The following is an 11,849-nucleotide window of genomic DNA, read 5'->3' as shown; positions in this document are numbered from 1 at the left end:
AGAGGAAGCAGTACAAGGACTGTGGAGAGGGCTGAACGGAGGAGGGGCTGCCCCAGTTAACTTTAAGAGTTGACTTCCAGGGACGCGTCCCCTATTGTTGCCACCGATGTGACGATGTGACGTGATATGGCCTTTAATACGTCCACAGGCAAAAAAGAGAAAAGGTCAGTGTAGTCCTCACTCGGTGGGCTCTCTTCTGCCCCGACGACCAAGGAGCACTTGGGGGAATGAAGCACAAAGTCCTTAGGGAGTAGGCCACACTTGCGTTCAGGTCCTGGGCCTGTCCTTTACTGACAGCGAGGCCTAAGCAAGATACTGGAGCTTTCCAGGCCTTAGTTTCCTTGTCTGTAAAATGTGGCTGGTCTGCTGATTAAATGGGGCAGGCGAGGACGACATTAGCAAAGGGCTCAGGGTGGGCGCTCACAGGTGCTCCTTCTCGGGAAGGGAGGAGAAGTCAGGTGTGGGGAGGAAGCCAGTTTCTGGGAGAGGAGCCCCTGCCTGGGCTCTTCTAGAAGGCGGCTGATGTGGGCTGGGGAGGGGACTGTCCACCTGACTTTATCAGGATGCCTTTCAGACTCAGCCTTCTCTTTCAGGAGAGCAAACAGAAAAAGGGATTAGGAATTAGATGCCATTTGGAGGGTGGGCACCTGGCTGAGCTGCAGAGTCTCTGCTCACGAAGGTCTTTGCAAGGAAGAGAGTTTCAGCCCTGGCATTTTGGGGATAGAGTTCTAGTTGTTTCCACAGGAATGACATACTGTGGGGAGGGTCGCTTAGAGCCCCTGATCTCCCGGCGCTGGAGGCCAGGCCACGAAGACGGTGTGGCCGGTGTGGAAGCCCAGGTCCAGTCATCCACAGGCACTGGATTCAGGGGCAGATCTGGGTCCCACTCACTGTTCACTCTGGACTTCATGGCCCAGCCCTGCAAAAGGTCTGCAAACTTTCCCGCAAGCCTCCAGGCCTGGCATTCTTACATATTCCACCCTCTGGAAGGCTTTGGCCTGCCCTGGGGACCCACTTCAAGTGGCTTCCTTCCCTTGGCTACAGAGCCTTTGAAACTGGCTGAGGCATTTCCTGTCCCAGGCCGAGTCCGGCTAACGGGTGGCGAGGCTTCCTCCCCAGGCTGCTGTGTCAGGCCTGGTTTGAGCCTGGGCCAAGCTTGGGAAGGCAGTAGGTGTTGGGTGGGGGCGGGGCGGGGGGGTGTCTTCCTTCCAGTTCAGGACAGGGCTGGGGAAGGGGGAGGGACGGGCTGAACATTTACCCTTGGGGTCAGGCTTGGATCAGGCATCAGGGACAGGGACAGAGCATGCAGCCCGGTACTTCGAGAGCAGGGACACAGAGCTCTGTCGCTGTCCCCCTAAGGCAGCCAGAGATAGCTCCCTGTGGGCGCTGGACCCACGGCAGCCTGTGAGAAGAGCCAGTGTAGGTAGCTTTAAGCAATTGCTTTACATTTAACTCTCCAAATGCTAAGCTCCAGTTTAGCTTTCAGCTCGGGGCTGAGACCCACTCTGCGGCTGCTTCCTGTTCCCTTTGATTTTGTTTTTTATGAATAAAAGTTGTAAATATCTAAGGTACCCTGTGACGTTTTGATAGGCGTGTCCATTCACGATCAGTCTCCATTCTGTCCTTCAGCACAAATCCCACCCTCCAGGGGCTCCAGGGGCTCCTTCCCTCGATAAAGTAGCAACAGGCCCTGTGATCTCACTACCTGGGGCTGGGCCAGGGATCCCACCAGCAGACCATGCCCTGCCGCTCCCCGTCTGGACAGTCTTTGGACATTCCGGCCAAGTGCCACAGGGTCTGGGGCTTGGGGTGGGTTCCCAAGCCAGGCATCTCCTCTTTCCTTCGTCCCCATCATTGCTCTATGGTCTGAACCCACAGCGACCCTCCCTTCCCCCCAGTGGAGATGCTGCAGCCAAAGTAGCAAACTTCGGATTTCTCCAACTACCAAGTGTCAGGCGGAGCCCCTGCAGGGTGGGGTAGGGATGAGGGAGGAAGGGGTGAGGGCTGGGGGAGAGAAAACAGAAGAAAGGTCGAGGAGGCAGTTAGGTGGGCAGAGGCACCCGGCCTCCCCCTTCATGGCCTAAAGGATCATGGGACCCGGGGTGGGGGTGCGGAGGGCCGGAGGATGACTAGGGGGAAGGTTTGCTGATTTGCATGCTATTTTTGCACGGCATTTGCATGCTTTTCGTGGACTGTCTAGAGTAGACCTGGGAAGGTGACCGCCCTCCTCCGGCCCCATTCTCTCCTCTCCCTCCTTCTCTGAGGTGCTGGGGTCTGCAAGCCCTGGTGGGGAAGCCGTGGACGGGGCTCCCCCTGCACCACAGCTCTGTGGGGGCTGCATGGGTGGGGAACATGTCATGCGCCCCCGGGCAGGGATGCTAGAGCTAGGAGAGGCCATGTGTGGCAGGGGGCACCCTACTGGGAGGAGCGGGGTTCAGGGATACGGGTCCGAGGAGGAGGACTTGTGGACTCCAGGCTTCTTCCTAGACCAGGGGCCCAGAGGAAGGAAGCCAGATGAGGCGTCTCCTCCTGAATTCTTGTGAAGTTTTGTTTCTTGCAGCAAAGCCGGCTTCGACATCAAATGCCTTTCTTTCCCAAGGGTCCTGCTTCAGCCTCAGACCTAGGCCATCTCTGTATTCAACCCTGGGGGGGCCCGGGCACAGAAGGAGGGGCCATCGGTGACAGCGCTCTATGCCGTCCCAGGGGCTGGCTGGGCCCAGGATCAAACATGAACAAGGGTCCTGAGTGGGCTTTTGGGCGGGCCTGGGGTGCCTGGGCCCCAGCTGGCTTCTGACTGGTGGCTAATCCCAGAGTGCCCTGGGGCAGGACCATGGGTAAGCTGGGAGGAATTCATACCATCCCGGGCTGTGAGAGTGCCACATCCTTGCAATTTTTCTTTCTGTCTTACAGTTTTCTTGGCTCACCCTCGCCATCTCTATGATTTTTAAATCAATGAACATGTAATTATGATCCTGTGGCCCTGTTAGCCTTCCCAGGGTGCTTCCCCACTGATAATCCCGGCCTCTCCAACTGCCACTGACAGGCTCACTGTGTTTGGGGTGGGGAGGGGGACATCTACCTTCTACCTTACACTCTTGGAAACCCAGCTCCACGGAGGTGGCCAGGTAGCTGGAGAGCAGCAGGAGAGAGCACTTTGGTTGGGGAAGGCTTGACACACTGGTAAGGCCTCCATGGGCCCCATAAAGCGGGGACGTCCAAGCCGCGCCTGGGAAGAGCATCTCAAAGGCTGTGAATTCAACTCCCGGGGAACAGCTTGAGTTCATCCCTCCTGAGGGGAGACCCGCCTAGAAGAGGCAGGAGACAATTTACTCCAACCAAGCTGCCTGGCCCGCCTGCAGGTTTGGCAGACCCAGGAGCTCTTGGCACACACATAGTCTGGAAGGCTCACGGGCTGTGTACACACTCATGGGAGCTGGGAGGCATGTATGCGATCTGTCCACACTTGCGGAGCCTGTGTGTGTGTCCACAGTTCGGAAAACACCCACTGACTCTAGCGAAGTCGTGCTCCGGGTCGTTTATCTTCAGGAAAAGTCCCATCCTGTCCTAATTTGTACACTTATGCGACGCCCGTGCTCTAGGATGCCTTGGAGCTCACATGGCCCACCCCTCTTCGGTTTCACACCTGACAAAAGGGAGGCCAAGAGGGATCAAGTGACCTACCTAAGGCCACATGGCTGATAAGCAAATTTTCTTTTGAGTTACAGAGTTTAAAGTCTGGAGGTGCCAGAGATTTGGCGGGTGACTTAAAGCCAGGGATCTTGCAGGCAAGGGGGACAGGCTTTTGAGTCCTAAAGGCCTGCGCTCACGTTCAGCTAAATGTGTGTCTTTTGACAAGTTCCTGAACCTCTCTGAGCACCAGCTCCCTTTTTTTTTTTTTTAAAGATTTCATTTATCCATTTGACAGACAGAGATCACAAGTAGTCAGAGAGGCAGGCAGAGAGAGAGGGGGGGAAGCAGACTCCCCACCGAGCAGAGAGCCTGATGCGGGGCTCCATCCAAGGACGCTGGGATCATGACCCGAGCCGAAGGCAGAGGCCCCAACCCACTGAGCCACCCAGGCGCCCCCCAGTTCCCTTTTTTTAAAAGAAGAAGCCATCAAGCCTGCCCTCCAAGGTTGTCGCCAGGCTTGTGAACCACATACATGAACGTTCGAGGCCTGATGCATAGTAGTACTCAGTAAGGGGTTCAGCTACTATTTGATAAGGGGGGAAGCAATCAGTCACAATGCTATTTCATGACACAGCGTGGGCCAGGCTCTATGCGTGTTGCTGGGGAGGCTAGAGCAGCTGGGAGTGTCTGGGTAGGCAGCACATGGGGTAAAGATGAGAAAAACCGGTATGTCCTGTGACAGGTCTCAGGGGATAGGGAATGCAGAAGAGAGACTGACCTCAGATGGTGTGTGTGGGGGTCTGGATGGGGCACTGAAGATTTCCTAGAATTGGAAGGATGAATAAGACTTACCCAGGCAAGGAGAGAGGGAAAGGAGATTCGATTTCATTGAGAGAACCGTCAGGACACAGACCCGGGAGCCACGGCGAGTCTGGCTGTTAGATGTGGCTGGAGGGGCTCCGAGGGTCCCCAGGGAGGGGACTGGTGTGGACAAAGGAGGGTGGCTTTGGAGTAAAGGGCCAGGGAGTCTTTGAAAATAGATCTATGCCAACACCAAAAGTTCTCAGCAGAAAATCAAATTTGGAAAATAATGAACCTTGCTTCAGTTGACTCTTTTTTTCTCAAAGTGTTGCTTCATTGTTCACTAAAAAGCCTTTTGCCTTTAATAAAGGTCACTGGCAGATTAAGTGTTGACGCAGAGCTCGGCTCCTTGGTGCAAAAGGAAGAAATTCAGACATACATGAGAAATGCAGGTAACTACCCATTTACTAATGGCTTAAGGAGCTACTGCTTTGGGCCTTCGACCTGGAGGGTACCCCAAGCCCCCCAGCTGAGATTCACCCCCATCGTGTCTCGGTGCATCGAACGCACCGTGGTGGATGGTGGCCAAAGCCATGCTTGAGGATAGTGGGTGGCGAATGGGGTTTTCAGTGTTTCATTCCTTCCAATCGATTCAACAGATATTTGCCAGGCACCGTTCCAGGTGTCTGGGGACGAGGGCAGAAATTAGACAAGAATCCTGCACTCCTGAGACCTACAGTCGAATCCAACTGGTACTTGGTGGCTGACACCAAGTTCTCCAGTGAGAAACACTCAACCATCCCAACAAAGGGGGCGGAGAGGGGAGAGTCCGGCATTTCCAAGTCAGACCATATCTGGGCTCAGATCCCAACTGTTGGAAGTGAGTTGATCTCTTTTGGGTCATCAGAAGTAAGTGGGAGGCACAGATTGTTATTTTCCAGGGTGAAATGGGAAAAAGAAGGTGCAGTGTTCGACATCAAGACTGACACGTGAGAGGCACTCGGTATGATAATCACTAGTATCCGTGATCTTTGGGACAAACACAAAAGGTTCTAAGTGAGTGAGCTAAAAAGAGGCTTTACTGAGGCAAAGAGCTGGTAACAAATTTTAGGGGAAAGTAGGCCAGCCCATACTCCAAAACAATTAGAAGGAAAGCTTCTCCGGGGTCAGGAGTGGGCTTTGCTCATTTTATATCTCCAGTGTGTAAGCACGTAACAGGCATTACTACTGAGCTCTGAATGAATGGCTCTTAGGTCTTGGCCAGGACCCAGGAGAGAGAGTCGGGCGGCAGACGGTTCCAGGAAGACACTCTGCCATGGGTTATTCTGGCCAAGAAAGGTCGACAGAACCTGGGACATCATCAGGAACTGGGTCTTTTGTGAAAATAGCTAACACATGGAAACCCACCAACACATTTCTGGAAAGAGTACAGAGAGCAGAAGGTTTAGGAGAGACCAGTCTGGGGGCAGGGAAGAGGAGGAAAACCTTGGGGGAAGTGCCTTGGAGGGTCTGTGGTAGGAAACATCCTTGTTGCCCCTTTGTTGACCTTACGCATCATCAGAGAATCGGTCTCACTGCGCACCCATGAGTACAGTAGCTTATGTAGTTCACTCTCGCATTCAAACAGGGATGAGGGGCTGGGTTTCCCACTCAAGAAGAGGAATCCTGGATGCTCAGGACGGTCTTGGATCTGATCAGGGAAGAATCAGCCAAGGTCCCAATGAGAAGTTCCCCATGGCCAGTCTAAGAGAGCCAGAAACATTCCCCAAACTGGGACACTTCTTCCCTGGTTTTGTTGGGGGCAGGGAGGGGGGACGATTCAGGGATGTCTGGGCAATGCTTCATCCTCGTGCGCTCACGGATTCAGAGAGTGTTGTAGCTGGACGGAGCTGCGGTCCACCCCCCAGTCCAACACTGAGGACAGTCCTAGGGGCAAGCAGTGATTTGATCAGCGAAGCTGGGACCAGAACCCACACCAGCTGGTTGTTTCTCATGGGTCGGTGCACACAACTTGCAAATGACTCACACATATTATCTCCGCGCTCCTGACTGAGACATCCAACTGCCTACCTGACATCTCTTTTTGAATGTCTTAAAGGTTCCTCCAACTCAGTGTGTCTAAGACTGAACACTTAATCTCCTCATACTGGCTCCTGGCTCCGTGTGTGGTAACTCCACCCACCCAGCCCCGCAAGCCAGGAAGCCAGGAAGAAACCCACACACGATCTCTTTCCCATACCCTTTGCATCCCATTGGTTACTGAGTTTGGCTGACTTTATCTCCTAAATATTTCTTTAACCCCTTTTCTCCACTTTAACTCCTTTTCTCCACTTCCTACATCATTCCCGTGATACAAGTTACCCTGACCTTTCGGGGCCTTCCACCTCTTAAGTCGTGCAATAGCCAGCTACCTGCTAGGGGCACCTGAGCTCATTCCGGGTCATTCCTCACATTGTAGTCACGTGACCTTTACAGAGCACAAACCTAGTCATGTCGTGCACACACGGCAGCTTGGGGAAACCCCAGTGTCTTGCCTTCATCTTTAGGATAAAGGCAAAAATTTTTTTTAAGATTTTATTTATTTATTTGACAGAGATCACAAGTAGGCAGAGAGGCAGGCAGAGAGAGAGGGGGAAGCAGGCTCCCCACTGAGCAGAGAGCCCAATGCGGGGCTGGATCCCAGGACCCTGAGATCATGACCCCAGCCAAAGGCAGAGGCTTAACCCACTGAGCCACCCAGGCGCCCCAAGACAAAATTTTTTACTGTGACTTCCAAAGTCCTGCATCACCTGCCTCCTTCCTGGCCCAGGACACATGCTCCTCCCGTCTCCACACAAGCCGCACTGCCCACAGTCCCACACCACAGCCGCACGAAATGCGCGCCTTCCTCCCTTGGCTGGGGTCACACCTTTTTGTCCTTTAGATTCCAGCCCAAACTCCATTTTCTCAGGAAGCCCTTTGGGAGTGGGTCAAATCCCCCTATGTTATGTTCTTGAAGCCCCTGTCCCCAGCTCACGGTTTACATGCATCTGGTGAGTATTTGGCGAATGGCGTTTCCTCACTTCCTCTAAGCTCCACGAGAGGAGAGACCATGTCTAGCCAGGCCCTAGGCACACTGTGAAGTGCCTGGCATGTGGGAGGCACCGAAACATTTGCTCATTGGGAGAGTGAACTAATGAAGCCTCCATTTCTCAGATTTTCTCCAAAGATGACACAATGGAGAAAAATCGCCAGTTGGTGTTCACAGATGGCCTCCTGTGACGCTTTCTGAAACCAGATGAGAGGTTAGACAGTGAGATGCATGTGAATTCGATTGTGCCACGAAACTTAGATCCTAATAGTTTTTTTTATGTGTTCCTAAAGAAGATCGCCATGTTCTGGTGAGTGGGAAGAAAAACATAGTGATATGTATGGTAAGACTCCACGACCAGTTTTAAATGCACTAAAAATGAATAGCAGCAAATAGTGGGATATGAGTGACCTTCCTTCCTTTTTTCTTTTTTGGTAAATTCTCCATTATGTACTACTTGGTAGAGAAATAAAAAGTATAATATCTTTTCTGATTTCACAAACACATAATGGTTTAAAAAGTGGAAGGTCATGCGTTCACATACCCAAGAATGGAAACCGTATTTCCCCTCAGCCTGGGGCCTTTCTGAAAGTGGAAACCATTTCACTTCCCCTCTTTATTTCTCCCTGCACCATCCTCTCCCCATGTCAACCAGCGCTCTTAGTTCCAAGTGCCAGAAAACCAACTCAAATTGATTTAGGCGGAAAAGGAAATGCAGATGTTGGCATAGCTGGACAGTTCCAGGCATGGTAACTCTCAGAGCTCAAGGGATTGGTCTTTCTCTGCTTCTTGCCTTGGCTTTCCTCCCAACCGTGGCAAGATGCCCACCAGCAGTCCCAGATTCCTATGTCCTATCAGCAGAGAGTACGCCCCCACCCTGGCAAAAGTCTCGGGCTGATCCCTGCTCGGACAGCAGTGGCCAGGGTGGGGGTGGGAGAAATCTCTTGCTGGCCAGGCCTGGGCCAGGTGCTAGCTTCTGGCTATGGGACCTATAGGAATCTGACAGACTGCACGTGAGGGGTTCAGAATTGGATGCTTTGGCCAGAATAAGGGGCAAGGGGCGATGGGCAGGCAAAACAGCAGGTGACCCGCACACTCCAAGCACTGAGCTCTGCCCACAACACGTGCTCAGCCCACAGCACCGACTGGTTGACCTGGTTCTAGAACCATCTGGGAAGGGAGGCAAGTGGAGAGTTGGGCAGCAGGGCCTTGCGAGGTCCCACATCGGCTGCCGAACCTCCGCCTACTTCCATCTGTGCCAGCCGTCTCAGCTGAACATCCAGAGGGAGGCATTCGGAGTCTGCGCACGTCCCAGAAAGTGATGAGGAGGTGGAGAGCGATGTTTGCCAAGTCGCATGGAAAATTGACCTTGAGCTTCTCCAAACACTGTATGCCCAGGAGGCCCAGCTTGATAACCGGTAGAACTGGGGGGCAGACTGGCCTAGCAGGCCACTCAGGAGGGCTGGGAGTCCCTGGTGGCCTGCTCCCCTCCCAGCAGGCTGGGCCCACGGGCCGAAGGGGGCTGGTGAGTGCAGGTCAGGCTCGGGAGGATAAAGGGGTTACACAACTTCTGCTGAGGGTGTAGGATGAAGAGGAAACCTGATGGATGTGTTTGGGAAGTTCCCCGCCCAAGGAGAGAGAAGTAACAAGACTGAAGCTGGACTCTGGGGCATCCAGCTTGCTGTGCAGGTGGCTGTCAGAGAGACGGCCTGCCGGCCTCCTCTGTGACAGGAATTAGGTTTGCTCCATGCCGTCTTTGCTATCCTTGTCCACTCGATTATTTCTGCCCTTGTGGTCCCAGCCCGTTTCGACCTCATAGCCTGGGTCACGACCCGCTGTGCCTGGGAGCCCTGGCACGGTGCCCGTCCCTCACAGGAGAACCTTCTCCTCACACTGGCCCAGCCCCTCCTCTGCCTGGAAGGCGCCATCAGGCAAGGCCCCAGGAAGCCTGAGCTCAAAATGCCCAGTAAGGTGGGCCCCTACAGGGGCCTCCTGGGGGGATCTTCTGGCAGGCGTCACCATTTCCATATACACATCACTGGGGGGGGGGGGAGGCCGGAACAGGAGAAAGTGACAGAGAGCCAGGGGGTGAGGAAGTGAGAGCAGATGGAGCCAGAATCGGAGACCACAGTGCCGAGCAGCCCCTGAGGCCCAGGCAGAAGCAGGGATGTCAAGTCCCACCCTGCCGGACCCTTCCCTGGCAGCTTCAGGGAGAACCCGGGCCTGGCCCTGTCTGAACCAGCAGGCCACCAGCGAGCTCCTGGGGCCCGATGAGGCCATCAGGGGAGCCAGCCTCCTCCTCCTCAGTCCTCGTCCTCTGTCCCCCACCTTGCAGTACACTTTTTCCTGCTCCCTTCTGCCTGGGCCTCCTCCCCTGAGCTGGCCTCCTCTCACACAGGTTAGGAGAGGCCGGTGCCAAGCCTGCTTGCACAATTAATTGCCAGTGCTTGGTGTTTAAGACTGGCAGGCTCGCCCACAGGGGTCCTTCTTGATCTTTCTGCGGCCGCTGAGAATTCAGATTGTCCTGTTCCAGGCAAGTTCTTAATAGACATTTAATGAACGAATGGATTAACGAATGAACACCTGTTATCAGATTGGAACCCCCCCCCCCCCCAGCAACCTTTAAGGCAGCCCAGAGAGTTACCATTAGTGCCATCCATGGCTGGGGGAAACTGAGACACAGAGAAATTATATGCTACACAGAGGTATGCAGTGGTCAACTGGGGTCAGAATCCTGTTTTCCCAGTATCTGGGACCACACTCTCCCAGCCCCTCGTCCTGTCCTTTTCACCTCCCTCCCCGCACCCTCTCAGCCACCCCTTGGGGTTCAGAAAGCCAGACTGGGGGAAGGCACTGGGATCCAGTGGGCGGGTTTGCACCCCGCTGCCTCTGGGCCGTGGGGACAATCGGTGTGGGCTGCTCTCTCAGCTGGCTGATACGGCATTGTCCCTGTCCTCAGGGACCACAGCACTCTGTGGCTCCTCTCCCCTGGGATCAGCCTGCCCAGCACAGTCACCTCAGAGCCTCCACTGGAGCTAGAGTGAAACCTGGCTGCACATGGCAGTGACCTTTGACCTTCCGGCAGGCCAGATTAAATGAGAAGTGACCCCCTTGACTTCGGGACTGTGGGGGAGTCAGAGAAAGTAGGATTCCCTGGGATTTGGAGGTGGTGGGCACCAGGATACTTCCTCATCTCCACTGGTGGTCGTCTGGCCCCCCGGGGGGAGCTCTCCTGGCGCCCAGAAGACTTTAACCTCAGGAGTAGACTTCCCCTCGAGGTGCTGGGAACCTTCTGGGGCTCCCAAACCCACTGCCATTCCTGGGCGCCAGTTCCTTTGCCATGAGGCCCCAACCTGGTGGAGGAGGGTTAACCACGTTCATTAGGAATTTCTCATTGGCAACTAATTCATCTGATCTTTTCCAGAACAATTGTGGGGCACGGGGGAGCTGAAAAAGGAGTGATGGTCCATGACTAAAGGTACTAGCCACATGTGGCAATTTAAACTCAAATGTATAACATGAATGAAATTAAAAGTTCCTTAGTTCCTTAGGCACACACTTTGCACAGCTAGAGCGCTCAGCAGCTCCTGCATTTGACAGCACCGCTAGAGGACATTTCCAGAACTGCAGAAAGTTCCACTGGACAGGGCAGGGCAAGAGGCTGACCTTGGCTCCCTGATTAAGCTCGCGCGCAGGCCCCTTTTGGAAACTGGGCTTGTCCGGAGCGGGGGTGTGGGTGGATTGGGGGATAGGGCTCTCCCCACCCACTCATCCCAGCGGGGAGGGTTCAGGCTTTGTCCGAAGGCGCCACCTCCTCAGTCAGGGTCACCCCGCCCCGGGCCCGGTCCAGGCGGGCGTCCCCTGCCGGCTGGAAGCCACAGGGCGACGGAGGCGCAGCCCCGCGGGTGAGGGGACCCAGCGAGGGATGCAGGCGGCTGAGCGCGCCGAGCCGGGTCCCGGGAGCTGGCCGAGGCCGAGCGCCGCGCAGAGCGACGGGACACCTGCGGAGGGCGGCCTGCGCCCCTCTTTCCCCCGGGGTCACCCGGACTGGGGGCAGCACTCGGTTCCCTCCGCGCCCCAGACGTCCCCGTTAACCTGGTGGTTAATTATTAATTCCTTCTCCCGGCTGGGAGCGAAACTTCCACGGGACTCGGGCGGGGAGGGAGCCTCGGAAGCGCCCCTAGCCGCTCGTTTTGCCGCGGGAAGCGGAGGCCAGGGCAGGGCGAGGTCCCCGGCGCAGGGCTGCCGCCTGCGGGGTGGGGGGTAGGGGCGGGGCTTGGCGTTGGTGGGAACGGAATGGTAATGTTCTTTCCTCTCCTCCGCCCCGCACACCGCCCCCTCCTCGGAG

This window comes from Lutra lutra, chromosome 15 (genome assembly GCF_902655055.1).
Source record: "Lutra lutra chromosome 15, mLutLut1.2, whole genome shotgun sequence".
Lineage (NCBI taxonomy): Eukaryota > Metazoa > Chordata > Mammalia > Carnivora > Mustelidae > Lutra > Lutra lutra.
Note: the sequence above shows the minus strand (reverse complement) of the source record.